The sequence below is a fragment of the Schistocerca cancellata genome, chromosome 1 (assembly GCF_023864275.1).
Source record: "Schistocerca cancellata isolate TAMUIC-IGC-003103 chromosome 1, iqSchCanc2.1, whole genome shotgun sequence".
Classification (NCBI taxonomy): domain Eukaryota; kingdom Metazoa; phylum Arthropoda; class Insecta; order Orthoptera; family Acrididae; genus Schistocerca; species Schistocerca cancellata.
Genome location: NC_064626.1, coordinates 480,398,605 through 480,417,731, shown reverse-complemented (window position 1 = coordinate 480,417,731; position 19,127 = coordinate 480,398,605). Strand labels below are relative to the sequence as shown.

The window sequence follows — 19,127 nt, the reverse complement described above, 5'->3', positions numbered from 1 at the left end:
GGACTGTTCAATGAATGTGTAAGAACTGGGAGATCCCCTAAAATCTGGAAAAGGGCTAATGTAATAATTATTCAGAAAGCTAAGGACAAGGACCCCATAGAACCCAAATCCTATAGGCCAATCTGTCTCTTGGATAATCTATGAAAACTGTTGGAGAAGCTACTGGCTGACAGACTGACAGCGCACAGGATACTGCAGTACGGCCTTAGGCCGGCTTTAGGCCGGGGTGATCGGCGTCTGACGCAATTGCCCTGGCAGCTGAGGTCTGCAGCTCAACCCCACACAGGTATGGGGTAGGCATCATGGTGGACATCAGTGGCGCCTTTGACAACCTGTGGTGGCCCTCGCTCTTCTCCCGCTTGCGTGAGGAGGAGGGCCCAGGGCCCCTCAATGGCAGTCTGAGGAGCTATTGCATGGACAGGGAGGTATGGCTATCATCGCCTAGCGGAAGAACAAGTAAAACCATCACGAAAGGGTGTCCCCAGGGATCAGTTCTGGGGCCACTCTTGGGATATAAACACAGAACCCCTCCTAGAGAAATTACAACTAAGTGAGGACGTGCTAGACGTGATAGCTTATGCTGACGACCTCCTCCTGCTGGTAGGCGGCCGCAGCCGAGAGGAACTTGAGCCTAAGGTAGAGCAAGCAATTATAGTGCTTCAGAAATGGTGCCAAGAAGCAAAATTGAAAGTAGCACCGCACAAATCCACATATTTGTTAATGAAAGGCAGTCTCGTCAGAAATCCAACTGTCAGAATTGAAGGAACTCCAGTTCTTCGGCGTCGAGAAGCCAGATTCCTAGGAGTCACAATAGACGAAAAATGGAATTATAATACTCACATAGAAAACATAACGCAGCGAGCACTAGAAGTTCTAAATAATCTCATCAGTATAGGCCATAGAAGATTCCACCTACCTCCCAACTTGATCAAACTATACCACAACAGTATCCTAACGTCCTTAGTAGGATACGCGAGTGGGGTTTGGGCACACAGGCTTACGAGGATGGTGCCCGCAGTGACCGTGAGGAGGGTGCAGCGGAACATGCTGTTGCGTTCTGTCGGGGCATATCGAGCAACACCTGGGGGGGGGGGGGCGTTACTGATAATAGGATTATGTCCTTTAGACATAAAAATTAGAGAACAGGGAGCGTGGTACTGGGTCTCTATAGGAAAAATAGATAAGACCAGGGAAATCATGGGGTACAAGTGGGGGATAAGTATGCAATAAAGAGAAGGGGCGAAGAGTTATGGCAACAGCAATGGGAAATTGAGGAAACGGGAAGAAGGGTTTTACAGCTACTATCAAATATCAGAGAATGACTTCAAATGAGCCACTTTGAGCCGAGCAGAGGTCTGCTGCACTTTCTTACAGGTCGTGGGTCATATCAGACATATTTATGTCTATTTGGAAAACAGGCAACACCAGCGTGCGACTGTGGTGCTCCGGATGGAACACCCAAACATGTCTTCTATGACTGCACGTTATATGACGATGTGGCGCTCGAACTTAGATATCACTTACCAAACAGAGACACATACACACTATTGCGACGTGCCGAGACCTTTAATGTCCTCAACAATTTGGCAAACGAAATATCCAAAAAGATCCTGAGGGATTTTATTAGAAACCAACACGGTTACAGACCAAAAAATATAACCCGATAAAGACTTACGTGCACCTGCAATTGCCGCCGAGCGCGGTACTGTAAGGCTGTTTTACGACCGGAATCCGCCGCATTGTCGAATCAGGGGAGCAGGAACACCATTCCCGGACTTGACTTATGCACTAGACTCTATAGGAAGTAGTTACACTAGAATAATGTAGAATTAGAACATTAACACTACTAACATAGGTAGGGACTGCAGCGATTTCAAAAGTAATTGGCCAGCCCAGTGCCAGGGGCACGCTCACTGGGATTAGCTCAGTGAGCAGGCCTTATTAGTAGGTTTATATATTATCTGGCACACCTGTAACGCTGCAGAGTAGCTAGTCTTAGAATAACCAGAGTAATCAAGTAGTTAGTTTAACCCTGTCCATAGCAAGTGCCATTCATCAATTAGTATAAGGTGCTTGTTTTTAATATCATAATAATTGGACCCACTAATTATATAAGGTGGTGGGTTAGTGTGTATCATACAATGTTTGTTGTTTATGAATCATTTATATCATAATACTTGTTTCAATCGTGTTATAACGTTAATTAATAAATTTTTTTTAAAAAAGTAAGTACACCGACGTTGCGCGCGGATTAGCCGCTCGCGGCTATTCCGTCACTGTCGGCGCCCTAGTTGTTGGCAGTCTTTGGGACAGGGACCGCCAGAATGATGCTGTGCTTCGGCACTTAGGCATCGCCAACCGCTACTGCCAACTGATGCGGCGGCTGATGGTGTCCGACACCATCATGTGGTGCCGCGACATTCAAGTGGAACACATCACTGGCCATCGCCAGTATGTGTCCCCCTAGACTGTGGCATGCTCTGACGTCAGGCTGCGAGACCCTCGGGACTGCAGTCGTCGGCGAACTTCGAGGTCGGTGCCTTCGTGATGGCGGTGTCTAGATTCTCCTCCACGACGCGGGATCTGCGGCGCTACATCATCTTCGCGCCGCACTGCAGCAGTGCCGAGTCAGTAGCGATGCGTGCGGTGCTGCCTGGTGCCCCTCCCTCCGTGGTGTCCGCCGAATATGGCCCCCGCCTCACTTGGCGCGGTGCTGGGCGGCGCCAAACGTGTGCCTACTGCCCGGCAGTCTCCAGCCAGCGTGGGAAGCAACGCCCTCCTGCCGCGGCACCCCAGTGACATCTGCCGCAAGGCGGACAGAGGGGAGAAGCCCGGCTGAGTGTGACCCGCCTGCGTGCGTGGTGCACCAGCCATTGGCAGCCGTGCATGTGCAGTGTGCTGTCAGGGCATGGAGAAGAGTGGAATAAAACAAAATAGACCCTAAACTAGCTCCAAACCTTCCCAGGTCTAAAATAACTAAGGCCGCGCCTATCGCGGGACTACTCTTAAGATCCATATACTTAAGCATCCGCGCCTAACGCGGCCTTCCAATATTTAAGTAGTGGGCTTAACCCACGAACTAGAATAGTAATGCAATACTTAAGTACGGTTAGAACCGTTTTTCTTAATTTGATCTAACTTTCTTAAATCTTTAAAACTTAATTGTACAGAGTCATGAATATTCTTTTCTTAAATTTATACAACGTAAAACGGAACTAAGTATTATCTTGATAAATAAAAATCTGTTCTTATTAGCTTAATACGGGCTGAAATGGACAGATTTCTGCACTGGGAAGCGGTCGTCTTTATTCTCCTGTTTCAGGTCCGCAACCTGAACAATGGAGTTTGTGGTGACGCTGCCGGCGGAGGTCTTCCGCTGCCGGATATGCTTTGTCACCAAGGCTGCCGGCAGACCAACTTTTGGCGAGTATAAGGACCATTCGGCCCTTCTCCGCCACTACAGGAGGCTGCACGACCCGGAAACGGTCCCCGTTTTCGAGTGTGAATTTTGTAGCCGCGCGACCCGCGGCTGAAAACGCTGCGTGCACATCTGCGGCTCTGCAATGCAGAGTCCGCCATCCCCGGCACTGCCAGTCGGGGGAGAGTGAGTATGGGACACGATGCCGTGTCTGACACTCTGGGGCACCCAGAGGTCGGCCGGCGGGAGGTCACAGACGAGGGCCCCCGAAGCTAGTAGGACAGGCCCTTTTTTTTTTTTTTTACACTTTTTTTTTTTTTTTTTTTTTTTTTTTTTTTTTTTTTTTTTTTTTTTTTGTGGGCCTCCTACCTCCCCTATAGCGCAACCTTTTCCGCTCCAAATTGCCGCCATCCTCTAGTGGCGTCACAGCACTTAAAGTTGAGTGCTGACAGGTGCAAGTCTAATGGTCATGAACGGAACAACATTTGAGGCACACTCCGCTATGCCTCAGGGAGCGACGACACACTACTCTGAAAGACACCTCGACCTGCAGGTGTGAGGCAAGGAATGAAAGAAAGAAAGAAAAAAAATAACGAAAGAAATGAAGGCAAATAAAACAGGGACGGCAGCACACACAACTGAAAACGAAATCGGCGAGATAATTCCATCGCCCAGAGAAGTAACGAAATAAGGATTCTCTAAGGTGTATTACGTGGTTTCCAATTTCTTAATACTATTCCAAACAGAGTGCACACAATTGCTCATGTGTCCGATTATCAGTCCAGGAGTAACGAAGAATAGGCCATTCGAGGGATGCCTAGAGGGCCAACGACCACTCGAAGGCATAGGCAAGTCAAGGGAAATGTGACAATTCGGGTGACAGAGTTCCAGGGGAGACACAGGCAAGGCCTGGAAGAGGCGCCTTAGTCGGCCTGGAATACCCTTTGGTAACCATGAACCATTGCGACTCTTAAAAATCTGGCAAAGGTAGTGGTGTAAGTTCGGGCAGATTCCGCCAGGCGATGTTGGCTCCACAGGTACTCCATGAAAGAGACAGCAGTGGTAAGGGAAAGGTCATAGATCGTGAAAATGGTGTGGCCCAAGAGCCACACCATCGCATTACGTCACGTCCGGGGGTTGGTCTGCAGATCAGGGGTAAGGAACCAGTCAATCGACACATTGTCCGGCGTCGTTCCTCCAATCAGTGCTAAGAGCACACGGGCAAGGTTCCAGACTTCCGCCACGTGAGGGCACAAGAGACGGTGCTCTCTGGTGTCGACGTCACCACACCGGCCGCAAGCAGCCGAGGGCCGTAGACGGATGGCCGCCAGGCGATGGTTAGTGGGTATTAAATTATTGACGACACGATACCAGAGCGCCGAAACTTCCGTGGGAAGGGCTGAGTTGTTAATATTAGCCCAAACATGGTGCCAGATGACTGACGGTCGTCTGTCCTCCAATTTATGCGGTGTAAGCTGGCCGCGGAGTGCATGGTAAAGGCGCCGCGACGTGCGCGCCTCGTCCGTGGCCACTGGGAGGACATAGCTGCGATGGAGGTAATAGTCTTTGACCGTCGTCAGCCGGAACGGAATATGCGTCAAACAGACCGGTGCACGTGCCGAGTGTGGACGATAACGGTCGAAGAGGACCGCTGTAGTCCCACCGGGGTCGGCGTCGCGCAGAGTGGCGACACGGTGAATCAGAAGGGCCGCACATTTCCGGGAAAAGTCAATGAGGCCGAGGCCGCCATCGACCTTCGGCAGCGTACAAGTCCGCGCATCAACCTTGAACAGCGCATGCCTCCACAAGAGCCAGTATACCGCTTGTGAGATGGCTCGGCCGATATGTTTCGGCAGCGTAAGGAGTTGTGCGACATACCATGCCCGTGAGAGGATATAAGTATTGATCAGCTGGATTCGTTGATGGAGGTCGAGACGTCGATCAGCATGGCTCACGCAGAGGCCCCTGATGCGCGTGAGAAACCGCCGCCACGTGAGTGTCAACATACGCTGCGGGCAGGCAGTCACCTCAAGACCCAAGATACGCTGTTCTCCCACAACTCGGTACCATGGGCGTTCGACGGTCAATGATCGTGGCCCAAGTGGAAGCAGTACTGTTTTATTGGGATTTAACTGAGCACCGGAGGCCCTTTCATAAACGTCGAGAACTCGGCGAACTGAATCGATGTTCCTGGCGTTAGCAACAAACACACCAACGTCATCTGCGTAGGCCGCACAGCGGAAGGTGACGCCTGGGAGAGCGACACCGTCGACCAACCGGCCAATGTCACGTAGCATGGGGTCCAGTGCCAAGGCAAACAAATACATCGACACCTGTAGAACTGACCATCTGATGGGAATGGGTCGCGACCGGCAACCGTTCACCATTATGGTGGAATTCGCCCCATCCAAGAAGTGTCGGATGATGCGTATGAAGCGCTCCCCAAAACCCATCCGCGACATAACAGCCAACAGGTAAGGGTGCGAGACCCTGTCAAAGGCCCCGGCAAAGTCCAAGGAAAGAATGGCTGCCGGGGTGCGAGTGTCGGCGGTTAGGTAGACAACATCGCGGTACAGGGAAGCGGCGGTGAAGATGTTCCGACGCGAAACGCCACAGGATTGAGCGGGGCAAAGGACCTTAGACATTGCCTGTTTTAGACGAGAGGCCACGCATCGTGCCATCAACTTATAGTCAGTGTTAAGAACAGTGATAGGACGCAGGTCTTGAGCTCGACAGTGACCAGGCACCTATGGAATAAGGGCAATACGTCCAGTTAAAAATTCGGCGGGTAAGTCGCATCCAGCAAAAATCTCCTCGCACATTTTGCAGAAACGGTCGCCGAGCAGGTCCCAAAAGTGTTGGTAGAATTCATAAGGGAGACCGTCGGGGCCAGGGGACTTGTGTCCCGGACAGGCACGGAGGACAGATGTGAGGTCAGCAAGTGTAAGGGGCTCGGTTAAAGAGCCGCGGTCATGACGATCCAAAGAAGTTGGGACCCCACTGACAAGTGCACGTTGGGCGGCGACGTCGACCTCAACATCCTGGAAGAGGTGCGTGAAATGGTCCGTCAGGTGTTGGAGGACTTCACGGTAGTCTGTGATGTGCGTACCATCGTCTGTCTTAAGGCGCAGAATGGTGGTCTTCTTGGCACGAGTTCGTTCAGAGGCAAGGTGATAAAGGGATGGCCTCTCGCCTTCAATCAGGGATGCAGAACGGCACCGCACCACCATACCTTCGGCCTTCTCCCGAGAGAAGCGAAGGATTTTCGCTTTAATTTTGTTGAGGCGCATGCGTAGCTGATCGTACCTGTCAGCAGGAAGAGTCAGGGCGTCAGTGAGACACTGCTGATAGAAGGCTAACGTGCTACGCTTCCAGTGGGCGACTTCCCGACTATATTGCCGGATAACACGTCGCAGCCGAGGCTTCGCACAGCGGAGCCACCAAACCACCGTGGTAGGGTACCGGGAAGTGTCCGCGATACAATCCCGCCATGTTTCCGTGACAAGAGTACGAAGTTCGGGCATTGGCAGAAGACGGGTATTCATCTTCCAAGAGGTGCCACGAGGTACCGGGGCTGGACCCGCGATACGCAAGGAACACGAGTACGCACAGTGGTCACTAAAGGCCACGGGTATGACTTGGACAGCACAAAGGGCGGGGGTCAAATCAGCCGAGACATAAACACGATCAATACGGCTGGCTCCAGTGGGATAGATGTGGGTAAATTGCGTGTAGGCGGGATGAAAGTGGCGCCACGTGTCAGTAAGGTCAGCCGCCTGAAGGAGTGAAGCGAGCGCTTCACACCGCATAGGCGTCGGGACCTGGTCAACTCCGGCTACCACACAGTTGAAATCTCCGACAAAGACGATAGGGCGACGAGCTGCTAAGAAAGGGGGGAGATCAGACTGAAAAAGTGTTGTTCTGTCATGCCTGTGGTTAGCACCTGAAGGAGCATAGACATTTAGAAAAAGGACATCTTGAAGGATACATGCAAGAACGCGACCGTTGGGTAGCGTGGTAACATCGGATGGAGTGAACTCTGATAGGTAGAGCAAAGCAGTACCCCGCCGGGCGTCAGGGTCGATGTTATACAGTGCCTCATAACCAACCAGGTCAGAGAGAAAAGGGGCACAAACCTCCTGGAGAAATACCACATCAAACGCACCAAGGTGGAGAAAGTCCTTCAGAGAGCGAAGTTTGACCGGGTTGGAGATGGAGTTGATATTGACCGTTAAAAGGGAGAGGGCTCCCAGCGGATGGTCAAAGGCAGGCATGGGAGAGCAACACAGAGGAAGCAACGGCAGAGAGGGTCACGGCCGTAGGGAAGCAGGCGTGGAAACATCCACACCGGAACCCCGCTATAACACCCCAGATGTGGGAAACAAATACTAAGCAGCACATGTGGGGAAGAGCCCACTCAATCACGCATTTCATCGCCCTCGTCGTCAGCCCAGTTCAGGCCTCCCCCATCGGCAGGATAGTCCGAACCTGGCGGCGCAGACGGTTCGGACGCAGTAGGATGAGAAAGGGTACGAGTGCGCTGCATCGGCTGGTCGCTACCCTGGTCATGTTTTCGTTTTGCAGGGATCGCTCCCCGATCCCGCGATGAACTAATAAGAGCTTCTAATTGCCGAGCAGTTTGCCGCATACCGCCCGAGCGGTCAGCGGAAACAGAGCGGGAAACTGAGGAGGCCTGAAATTCAGCCTCACTGCTGCTTTCATGGGGACGTAAAACGTCCTCCTCCTCCGCTGGCCGGTCTGGGTTCGCCTTCTTGCGCCTATGACGACGTCGGGGGGACTTAGCGTCATCTGCCGGGAGGGGTGGGGTAGGAAGAACTACCTCCATCCGTTCTACAGCGACAACATCACTCGCCACAGCAGGCACATCAGACGCCGCCGGCGGTACCGCCACAACGGGCGTCTGGTCCGGTACGGGGCCGTCAATCGATGCACTGGGTGCCGGTTGCACTGCTTCTGGCGGAGGCGACACGTCAGTCCTCCCAGCGGGACGGGGGGCAGCGCCCGCCACCACCTCGCTGAGGAGAGGCACAAGGTTGGTACCATCAGGGCGTTCCCGCGGCAGTTGCACAGGGCGCCGGCGCGGGCAATCCACGCGGAGATGCTCCGTAGATTGACAAAGGGAGCAAGTCTGTGGTTGTCCAATATAGGTGATCTGGGCCCTGGTACTCGCAATATTTAAATACGACGGTATGTGCTGGCGGACGTCCATGCGGACCGCCGCTGTTGCCCTGGAAACGGTAGGCACTGCCCCACCTCTCATTCGTTATGCTGAGCACCGTGCCATACCGCGACAAGACACGGCTGATGACTTCATTGGGACACTCAGGTGGTACGTTGAACACCCGCACAGTCCGTATGCCAAACCCAGACGGCACGATTGTCACTGTACCGACAGTGCCATCGAAGTAGCGGAACGGATGTTCGCCCGCTAGTGCCAGGCCATACTTTTCGTATTTCTCCTGGTCGACAAATTTCACAAATAACGAAAACAAGACGAAATCCAGTTGGAAGGTGTCAACATCATGTTCCGGTACACGCAGATCACCAAAAATACATTCTTGTATTTCAAACGCGGTCGGCCGTTTTGCCGCCCTGTCGAACACACACTGAATACTGTTCGACCGGTTTGTCATGTCAGCGCAAAAATTTCAACGACGGAGAAATCAAGAACAAACGAAACGACCTCGATCGCTACACGCGAGAGGCGACCCGCGACCCCCGACAGAGCCCAACAGAACGCTCCGCTCGCGGGGTGCTTCTTAGCCAAAAGGCCGAGAAGCGATAAGGAAAAGCCGCAGAGGAAGGGCCTAAATGCTTGCAGCGTGTGCGCTCCACATGTGGGAGTGACACACGGTGCTACGGGCCGATATGGCAACAGGCGACCGTCGAAAACATCGCAAAAGCAAGTGCCGGAAGGAACGACAATTCACGAGAGCACTCGTCAACAGCCCAGTACTACCCTCCATGTCGAAGAGAAAACTGCGAGTCCCATTTGAACGCCGCTAGCTGCCAGGGCAGTGGAGAAGCCGAGAGGCCGCCCCACAGCAGCGCCAGGCCGGCGCGAGCTACACCGGCGCGAGCTACACCTAGCCGAATGCTTCCATCGTCAACCGCCCACTGCATATGTGTGTGTACACACGTATTCTGCGTGCGTGCGGCGGTGACGACGACGACGACGACGTTCGCGAGGAGCTAAAGATATAACTCCAAAAAATGTAAATAAAATTATCTGTGGCCGGACCATAAGAGACGCCAACGAGGCATCTGAAGGCACCGTTCTGTGCCCCCATAAATTACCAGCCTAGTGTAATGCGGCTGCAAAAGCGGTCCGGCTAAAAAATAAATAAATAAATAAATACTTACTATAATCTTAAATTAATTAAAACAATACGTGCTGTGTAAGCAGCTAACTACTGGGCAGATCGACAACTACGACAAGTTTTGCCACCAGCGGAATATCTGATCACTGCAGAATATTAAACCATTTCAGGCTGTGTTTTAATTAATTTTAGGTGGGCCGATCCCGGCGGTACTGCAATGCCGGGCCAACCCGCGACAGAGGTGGAGGAAGCTCTTAGCACTCCGTCATGAGCCAAAAATGAGTTTAATATTCTGGTCCTGCGATGCAGGACGTATCAGATATTAAGCTGATAAGAACAGATTTTTTAGTCATTGAGGTAATACTTGGAAAGGAACTTAGGAGAGGTTCACATTCGGTAGGAATTGGGAGCAGCTACGAAGGTGTTGCTCTACGGCTGCTGGGACCTGGAGCTCCGGAGCATCACACTTCGGGCGGACGTAACTAAGAATTATATCAGGAATATATGATCTTGGTGTGACCCAGAGAATTGTTCTGGCCAAGATGGAGGGTGTCATAAGCTTGTGTTCAACCCCGGTGGAAGTCCAGATGTAGCTGGCCGGGGGAAAAAGAAAGGAAAGCGAGCAGAGTGAAGGGTCATATTTTTTTTTTTATTTATTGCCAAATTATAGACCTGTTACCTGATGTTTAAAACAGGTCGTACATCTTACAATTTTCGATTTTCATATTTTTACAGTTTTCTTTCCTTTTGTTTTATCTACAACATTTACAAAGAATGATTCAAAATAACAATAATTTGAGGTTGAAATATAAATAAAATTTTGTTGTTTTTAAGAAGAATATAAAAAGAAGTTAGGATAGATGAGAGATTTGTTAGTACCATCACCGAGTGTGACTGACGGTGAATACCTCGGAATGATTTCATCGAGCCGTTGACCGCCAGTCACACAGACACACACAAATGGTTATTAGTAGAGAAATAATTTTTCTTATCCTATTTGTTACTAATCCTATGTATTAACTACATTAGGTGCGCATCCATATACAGCATTTGGTGTTTTCTTGGCTAGATTGCCAGCAATTTGCTTATTTACATTCACATCTCAGCTTCCTCCTCCTGTTCCTCCTCATTGTCACTATTTTCGCTGTCGCTGTGGCTATCGCTGTCCATCCTCTGGAGATTTCTGTTACGCTGCACATAGGCATGTCTGTGATGTCGTGTCCGCATATACTCTTCATGTGTTGTTTTTGAAATACTGTTTGTCAGTGCGTTTAATTGTGCCCATTGTTCTTCGTCTCTTATTGCTGTGTATATATCTATGTCTGTATCTGTGTAATCTAAGTGTAGTGTATGTCTATTGTTCGCGTATTGCCCGCAGAAAAAGACAGTGTGTTCTGGGGAACCTTCTTCCCCGCATGTGCATGTAGGTGTCTGCCTCAGACTCACGCGGTTTAAGTGCGTGGGATAAGGTCCGTGCCCGGTTAAGAAATGTACCATACCGCGGCTGGGATCGATATGTCTCATTCTCAACCGCTCCCTTATGTCAGGGAGAAAGTCGTGCAGTCTACGTCCCTTATCACTTACATCCCACTCACCTTGCCATGTATCCAAACGCCAACTTTTAAGTTGACGTATCGTCTCTATGGGCACACCGGTTATTGTGTGCACCTTATCTAGTCTCCCCACCTTTAACCAGTACCTTGCAGCTCTGTATTTGATCGTGATATCTATGGGGCATATTCCGAGCACCACACACAGTGCATCCGCTGAGGTGGTACCGAAGGCTCCAGATAGCCTAAGTAGGACACTTCTCTGCCCTCGTCTGACGGATGCTTTGTTGGTGACAACGTCAAGTCTATGTGCCCACGTGCTAGCTGCAAAGCTGAGTACTGATTCGAAGAGCGCACAGTGGTATGTACATATGACTGGTAGAGGTAGTCTGTACTGTTTTTAATTTAGCCTCACCAGTTTGTGAAGTATTTTTTCTGCTTTGTCTGTTGTTAGCCTTATGTGTTCGTGGAAATTCAATTTTTCATCTATGTGTACCCCAAGATAGAGCGTAATGCGTGCTCGTTTGATGTTTGTGTCCCCAATTTTAACCGAAGGATTCCTTTGGAGTGATCCTTTCAGTAAAGTGTATGTTGTTTTGTTTTCGGCTATCCTGAGTTTGTTGTTGTGACACCACTGAGTAATTGTTTGTAGTAATCCACTGGCTTTCTCTTCTAACTGGGCTCTGTTTTTTGCAGTGACTACAACTAATAGGTCATCTGCGTAGGCGACAATTCCGTCTGACCTGTCATCCCCATCCAGAAGTCGTAGGAGGGGTTCGATTGTTATGTCCCAGAAGATGGGGCCGCAGATCGACCCTTGAGGACAGCCTTTGGTAATTCTTTTAATTACTTTCCGACTGTCCATCTGCCATTCGACTACTCGGTCTTTACAGTAGTCCAGAAAACTGTCGTACAGTGATTGCGGTACCTCCAGATGTCTTAGCCTCTGAAACAGTGCTGGCCACCAAAGATTATCAAATGCTCCGGCAATGTTAATCATTATTGCCATGGCGTATTTCTGTTTTGTGGTGTTAACTATGTGCAGGGCCTGGTTGATGGCATCATCTATTGATCTGCCAGATCTGAAGCCGAACTGGTGTTGGCTCATACCCCTGAGAGCTCTGTGTGTTTGCAGGCGCTTACACAGTAGCTTCTCCTGAATCTTTGATAGGGTGTTTATTAGGCATATTGGCCTGTAAGTCTTTGGATCTGAAGGATCCCTGTCCGCTGATTTCTTAGTAATGACTGCTTTGGAGGTTTTCCATACTGTAGGTACCCTGCCCAGCCGTAAGGCATCGTTCAGTAACGTTGTTAGGAACGGGGTGATCTGCGGTGCTAGTTTTTTCAGTGTTTCCGAGTGGATACCATCTGGTCCAGGTGCTTTTTTGTTTCTGAGCTCTGAGATTGCTAGCGCAACCTCTTCTTGCGCAAAAGGACAGGTGACAGTTGCAGTGTTGTATGGTGTGTGTAGGTTTTCTCTTAGTGTTGCATGATATTGTGTGTCTGTATCGATAACGTCGTCAGGGAGCAGTTTATACAGCAGAAACTCCGCTGTATTCCTCCATCCCCTCGTCATCGTGCCGTCATCCTGCCTTAGCGTTCCCAGAACTAGTGGGGTTTTTATCTTCTCTGTCAGTATTTTGTATGGTTCCCCCCATATATTTTGCTCTGTTTGTGTTGTTACAAATAGCTCCCATTGTTGTCTACGCGTGTTGTATAGGGTCTGTCTGTATAAGTCTTGGGCATGCCTATATGCTTCAAGTCTTATTCGCCGGTCCCTATCTGCTATCGCCCTTTGATATAATTTTCGTTTGCGTCTTGCGTCTTGTTTGAGTCTCGTAAGTTCGTTGGTCCATGGTACTGGTGAGCAATTTGTGTTCTTTGCTGTCGGTATTGATGTGTTTTGTGCATGTTGTATCACCTGTGTTAACTTGTGTGCTCTATAATCGATACTTCCATTGATGTTTTGTAGATCGTGTCGTTGGATGATTTCCGTTAATTTGTTCCAGTCTGCTTTGTGCAACAGCAAGTGTCTGGTGTGTGATTTGGTCATTGTGTTCTGAGTGTGAGTTAGTGTGTATGTTATGACATTATGATCACTACTGGTTATGTTGTCGTGTACAGTCCAGTTTGTTACGTATGCCATGGCTGCATTATTTGCTAGCGTGAAGTCGATATTACTGCTCGTACCATCGAACCCTGCATATGTTGGTATGGGTCCTTCCGTATTCATTACATGTAATTGTGTTTCTTGTATTAGATCGGTGATTATGCGTCCTCTGTCATCTGTTCTGTCTGAGTTCCAGAGGGTCGATCTGGAATTAATGTCAGCACTTATCACTAATTTTTTGCCTCTGGCATACATTACTAGATCTCTGATGTAGTCTGCATACGGCTGTATTTGATGGCAGTATTGGGCGTACATGGATGCAATAACCCATGTGACGTTCCCGTTAGTTATCTATGGTAACCAAGTGTTGATTGCATAACTGTGTTACCTTAACTATGTTATAAGTTCTATTTAGAATTACTATTGCAGCCTTACAGTCATTGCTGCCTGTTATTGTGGTAGCATGTTTTGGTAGACATATCAGTTGCCCGTTTCTGTTATAGGGTTCTTGTAAGCACATGATGTCTGCCTGCAGGTCTAGTGCTATTTTAGGGATTTCCGCGCTGACTGTCGTACTGTTTTTTGTATTATGTTTTAAGATATTCATTTTTTGTCTATGTGTTCTGGGTGTTTTACGTGTACAAAACATTTACTGCCAGTCTGTGAGTAATCAAAATATGTTCGTCCGTGTGCTCTTACATGATCTATATATATTTTGTCCAAGTCGAAAGATTCTGACCTGCGCAGGCAGACCTGGAGCATGAGATCGAGCAGCGGCTCTGCTGATGTAGGAATATTTTCTGTCTTTAGGATGATTCTGTCTGTTTGCTCAGTTACTGGAAAACAGAGAATTTCCCTTTGGATGGCACAATCTAAGTAGCATCCGCTGCGCTGTCTGCAGTATCTTTTTTCTCTAGCCTACTTAAAAGTAAGTTACGTTCTAAATTATAATTAGGTGCAGCTGGCTTGCTGTTGGTGCTGGTTTCTGTTGCGGTCTCTGAGGTGGTACTGGACGGATTGTGGCTTGGTGTTGGCCGCTGATTGGATGACATTTTAAGACCTCTTTGGGATGTCACACGGTTACTTTCCGTTTTGTCACACGCCTCTTCAGTGCTGTTTGCCATCACACGTTTTTCACTGATGTTGGTGGTGCTTGCTGGCGCGGTGTCGGCGATGGTGGTGATTTGTATGGGACTGACTGTATGTGTTGTCTTTGTTTGTGTTTGGAGTGGAGGTTGTTGCTAGACGCACGTTGACATCGTTGCAAATGTCACATGTCTCTCCCTCAGATTTGTCCTCATCTAATTGTTCTACTTTAATAAGTCTGGGTCCAGTAGTTTTGAAGGGTCATATGCCAGGGATCATATGCCACTACCACTGTGGCGCCGGTGTCTACAGCGAAGGCTGGACACACACGAGACCAGTCTGCATCTGCCGCGCTCCAGATCGCCAACCATCGATCGAGCAGGGGGGCAGATGTGGCCTGAGCATCTCGCAACCCTCAGTCAAAATCGGGAGAAAACGAGGGAGAAGTATTCAATGCAGGGCGAGTCCGGCAGTAGCACCAGCAGTTGCTGCCCTCACAGCAAGGCTGGCCACGTTCCGGAACCGCCGCTGCAGCTTCGTCATGATCGGGCATTAGGAGTCCAATGACTAAAGAAAATACATCGCGTATCTATGTGTTTTGTATCCGACCTTGCCAGCATTAAGCTGATAAGAACAGATTTTTATTTTCAGAGATAATTCTTAGTTACAGTATTACGAAGTATAATTTTAAGAAAAAATATATCCATGACTATGTAATGCGAGTTTTACAATTTTATTAAGTTTAGATAAAATTAAGAAGAAACGGTTCTAACCGTACTTAAGTATTGTATTGCTATTCTATTTCGTGGGTTAAGCCCACTACTTAAATACTGAGAGGCCGCGTTAGGCGCGGTTACCTAAGTATGTCATCCTTAAGGTCATTCCCGCGGTAGGCGCGGCCTTACTTATGTCAGACCAGGGGTAAGTTGGACCTAATTTAGGAGCTATTTTATTTTATTCCATTCATCTCCATGCCCTGACAGCACACTGCACATGCACGGCTGCCAGCGGCTGGTGTGCCACACATGCAGGCGGGTCACACACAGCCGGACTTCTCCCCTCTGTCTGCCTTGCGGCGGACGTCACTGGGGTGTCGTGGCAGGAGGGCGTTGCTTCCCACGCTGGCTGGAGTCTGCCGGGCAGTAGGCACACGTTTGGCGCCGCCTAGCACCGCGCCAACCGAGGTGGGGGCCATATTCGGCGGACACCACGGAGGGAGGGGCACCAGGCAGCACCGCACGCACCGCTACTGACTCGGCACTGCTGCAGGGCGGCGCGAAGATGGTGTAGCGCCGCAGTTCCCGGGTCGTGGAAGAGAATCTCGACACCGACGTCACGAAGGCACCGACCTCGAAGTTCTCCGACGACTGCAGTCTCGAAGGTCTCGCAGCCTGACGTCAGAGCATGCCACAGTCTAGGGGGACACATACTGGCGGTAGCCAGTGATGTGTTCCACGTAAATGTCGCGGGACCACTTGATGGTGTCGGACACCATCAGCCGCCGCATCAGTTGGCAGTAGCGGCTAGCGATGCCTAGGTGCCGAAGCACTGCATCGTTCTGGCGGTCCCACGCCCCCAGACTGCCAACAACCAGGGCGTCGACAGTGACGGAGTAGCCGCGAGCAGCTAATCCGCGCGCAACGTCGGCGTACTTTATCCTCTTCAGTTGTCGAGCGCAATCCGCCTATTCTCGAAGGGGATTGTCACATCGACGATGGTCACAGTCTTCGCGGCCTCGTCAGTTACTACGAGGTCCGGACGCAGCCCAATGCTGTCCCCTATGACAGTTTGGGTGATCCTGATGTCAGGAACAGCAGTGTTTCCTCTTCTTGGCCGCCCAGCGACTGCTGTCGCGAGGCGGTTGAGGACCGCGTTGTGGCGATACTGCAGGGCTGCGGAGTGCACCATACACGCGTTAACCACGTGTGGGAGCGTCTCGTTGTTGTGGCCACAGCGTCGGCAGGCTTTTTTGTTGTTTTTTGCCCGCCCATCAAAGCGGCGACAACCGTTCAGAGGCACTACTCCGAGCCTGGCGCGATGGATAAAGCGCCAGTCTGCGAAGCGGGTATATTTGCCTCCCGCTATGAAGTGGTTGGACGCTGTGGACTCCCTGGTGCACTCGAACACCTTCCCCTGGTCAGGTTTCCTGAGTAGGAGGTTGCGCAGGCGCTGCCTCAGACACTCGCGGAGCGTCCGCGAGAGAAGACGCTTGGCGCCCCCTCCCACCCGGACATGCTCGACGCCAGTGTTGGCGATGCGTCCCACGCTGTCATCATCGTGCTGCGGTCCATCGCCGCCATCTTCGAGGTGTCGTGAAGTCCCGGGCGCCGTCCCCTCCGTGGCCGGCTGCGTCACCCCTCCGATGCCGCCGTGTTCCGCGTCGTCAGCGATGGCGGGCTGGCCGCCGACCTCCACCTGCAACTCAGAAAGTAAGTCACTCCAGCGCCAGGTGACGCCACGCGGCGCTAGACGCCTTGTGGCGTTCCTGACGCGTGTCCACAGTGACTGAATGTCGCCTCCGTCTCTTGCGAGGTCGCCCTCAGTGCTGCCGCTAAGGTAGGTGGCCAAATCGGATCGACTCGGCTCCCTCCCCAGCCGGCGGCGCGCGGCCGTGGATAGAGTGGCCTAGGCGATGTCTCGGACGGTGGCGTCGTCGCAGTGCAGCATGCGGAAGCCGTGGACGATCGTCGAGATGTCCGCAGCGTCCGCGAGCGGCGTCAGGCCGCATCCTCCCTCTCCCAGCGCGAGGTACAGCTGTTCAGTGGACGCGCGCTGTGGAAGGAAGAGCCATGATTTGACAGCCGCTTTCAATGCCTTGTCGATTGCAGATAGCGGCCCCTTGCGGACCGCCCCGCCCCGCATGACAAAGTCAAGCCTGGGGAGGAGGAAGACGCGCACGGCGTCAATCTTCTGCCAGGGAGCCAGCAGGGAAGCGTCCAGGAGCTGCAAGTCGTGTCGAATTGCCGCGATCGCATCCGTTGGCGTCTGCGAAACTTTGTAGCCGGTGGGAACGCCAAGATGGAGGTAGGCGTCACCCGCACCGAGTACGGCTGGTTCTCCCCCTTGCAGGGCGAATACCGAGCCTAATGTCTCCCGACGGCGGATGTGAAGCGTGGCACACTTCGACGGCTTGAAGGTAAGCCCGGCCCACGTTGCCGCCTCACCCACAACATTGAGGAGCGTCTGCATCGCCTCTGAATCCCGCGCCAGAAGCAAGATATCGTCCGCATACGCCAGTGCACTCACACTGACGCCGCAAAGCGGAATACCACACTCATTTCTGAGCGAGGTTGCGGCGCGAAGTACCGGCTCGAGCGCGAGATTAAAGACGATGGGCGACAGTGGACAGCCTTGCTTGACGCCCGCCTGGATCTCTATCTCCTCCGTTTGTCCGTCAGATGTACGGACGCGGGTGGAGCAACCGTTGTACATGTCGGCAATTAGATGGTGCAATTGCTCGGGCAGTCCCATCCTGCTCAGTACTCCAAGGAGGTGAGCGTGAGGCACTGAACCGAAAGCATTCGCCAGATCAAGCCAAGTAAAGCATGCTTGGCCTCCCCTGCGCCTTGCATCATCAATTGCCGTCTGCGCAATGAAGTTGTGCTCATAGCAGCCTTCAAACGTACGGAAGCCCTTCTGTTCTGGCGAGAGCAGGTTCAAACGCTCTGCCCAGAGGGAAGTGCGGTCCGCAACGATTGCAGCAAAGAGCTTAGAGACAGTAGAGCTCAATGCTAGAGGCCGCCAGTTTGTCACGTCCGAGACGTCCCCTTTCTTGTGGATGAGGACGGTAGTGGATATTTTCCACTGCACCGGAGTCTTCCGCTCATTCCAGCAGCGCGAGAAGATCCTAGCTAGCACGTGGCAGCCAGGATCCCCACGTCGCAAGTCCGAGTAGGTGACTCCGTCTGCCCCAGGAGCAGTGTCGCTCGCCTTCTGGAGCCGCTGTTGCACCTCTGAAGGGGTGATCGGCAGCAAGACCTCCTCGCTGACATCAGGAGGCGTGGTGGCGGCAAAGTCCGGGACAGCAGCTGGTGCATCTGTAACAGAAAAGTCAGGTTTAGTATAGATCTTCTTAAAGTGCTCCGTGAGCACGCTGCCATCGATTTGGCAGTACGGCGACGTCTCGCCAAGGACGCGCTGCATCGCCTTGCCCCGATCCGCGCGGTACAGCTTCTGAATCGCAGATGCTGCATTCGCGTCGTACCGACGCTCGGCGGCCGCTGCGCGCCGTGCGCCACGTCCACCGCGCTGCCCCCGCGGCCGCGTGTAGGGGCAGGAGGAGGGGGATTGGCAGCAGCGTCGGCGCGACCCTGGCCGCGGTGCGCTGCTGCTGGTGGCCCGTCCTGTCGATCTCCGGCTGCCTGGCGTTGTGGCTTCGTCTCGGCGATCTCGGAGATGAAGTCCTCGACGACCGCGACGAATGCGTCCCACGGTTGGTTGTGGACGCTCTCCAGGGCCGCCAGCCAGCGCCGCTGCCTCTCCATTAGCCGAGCGTCGGCCGGGGGGGGGGGGTGGGGGGCGGAGCTGCCTCGCTTGCGCCCTGTTCGGAGGGTACAGGAGGGTTGGTCGATGTAGGTGTAGGACGGGAGTTTTGCGGCGGGAGGTTGGGACTGGGCCGGTTG

The 19,127-nt window shown here is 51.9% G+C and overlaps 1 non-coding gene across 1 annotated transcript; it reads right to left on the bottom strand.

Annotated features, from left to right (window-relative positions):
• Positions 1-9,946: 9,946 nt before the first annotated feature.
• Positions 9,947-10,134, bottom strand: LOC126096394 (U2 spliceosomal RNA). The gene has a single exon (XR_007522051.1). It is a non-coding gene; the product is annotated as a U2 spliceosomal RNA (small nuclear RNA).
• Between the last annotated feature and the right edge of the window lie 8,993 nt (positions 10,135-19,127).